Below are 1619 nucleotides of genomic sequence, written 5' to 3'. Positions count from 1 at the left end.
TATAGATGTATGTATGTATATAATGTTCAATATGGAAATTCAACAGCATTTAAAGATCCCTTCATTTGCATCTTGAGAAATTATAATATTCCAAACCACAATCATATGAGGGAAAAAAGTCCATAGCAGCATTTACAGGACCATCAGGAAGAATATCTGCCCAGATTGTTACATTTCTGAATCTTTACAGGTCCACAGATAAGAATAGGAAGGGTAGGCGATAGTAAAAATATCAAATTTGGGGCCATTTCAGCTGTTAGGAGAGTATGATAGGAGGAGATTGGATTTATGAACCTATCAAATTTTGTAATATCAAAGAGTAAGTACTCAAATATAATGGAATAGGATAGTCCCTTTGGTTTGAAAAGAGAAAAGTTAGATATGACAAGAGGGTTTTTTAAATTTTATTTTATTTTATTTGTGAACATACTGTATAGAGGGGTTACAATTGCATGGGCAGGATAATGCGTACATTTCTTACCAAGCATTGCAGCCTCCTCCTTTGTTTACTCTTCACATCAAAGAGGGTTTTTTTTTTAAGTTTTACCCTTACTAATTTTCTTTAAAAAATCAGGAAATGACTTGAAAGTGTAGAGATATGTTAAGCAGAGTGTGCAAGTAATCAGAAAACATTCTGAATCAACAAGAATTAAACAGGAATTAATGTGTGGTTCAAGTTGTTGATTGGTAGCTTTGAAAGGAGTAGTACATGAGTCCCTGAGTTTATATCCCTGTATTACCACACATATACATATGCTTCTGTGTAAGATATATTGAATGAAGAAAGTCAGGCTCAGAAAGTGAAAGTAGGGGGTGGAAAGGTGGCTCAGTGGTAGAGTGCTTGCTTTGCAAGCATGAGACCCTGGATTCCATTGCTCAGCAGAAAGATCTGGAAATGGTGCCATGGCTCAAGTGGTAGAGTGGTAGACTTGAGCTGAAGAGCTGAGAGACAGTGCCCAGGCCCAAAGTTCAGGCCCCACAATTGGCAGGAAAAAAAGAAAGTAAAAGTAGGTATGTGTTCTCTCATATGTAATATTAGATAAAAATTATGCTCATGAAATATTATAAAGTTATGGAGCCCACATATATTCACTTACATATATACATGATCAATCTGAATAAATTATAGTACATATCAATCTAACCTTTCTGAAAAATTAACAGACTATATAAAAAATGAGCCCCAGAAGCATATCTTCTTGGGGCGTTTTAAGGGGATGTGGAAAGGTGTAAAGGTAAAAGAAGAATATGGTTGGGCAAATACAACATAATATTCAATGTACATATGTGAAAATGGAACTATTAAAGTCAGGGAATACCTGTGGTAGATACAAATGAGAGGAGTTGATGTGACAAAGACCAAAAGAGTTGATGTGACAAAGACAAAGACAGTGACAAAGACCAAAAGACATTGTACAAATTGATTTGTTTTACACTTAATTAAAAAGTTTTATTTTTTCTTTTCAAAAACTAAAAGAAAAACATGTCTAAATAAAATACAGTGAAAGCAGGGGTTATACCATGGGGGAGGTACATACACAGCAACAAAGAAAGCATCTTATAAATATGATGGAAATAATCGTGAGAAAGAAAAAAAAACCCAGATGAATCCTTATCTT

This window comes from Dipodomys merriami, unplaced genomic scaffold, assembly GCF_024711535.1.
Source record: "Dipodomys merriami isolate MVZ:Mamm:240054 unplaced genomic scaffold, mDipMer1.0.p SCAF_1796, whole genome shotgun sequence".
In the NCBI taxonomy this organism is placed as follows: Eukaryota; Metazoa; Chordata; class Mammalia; order Rodentia; family Heteromyidae; genus Dipodomys; species Dipodomys merriami.
Note: the sequence above shows the minus strand (reverse complement) of the source record.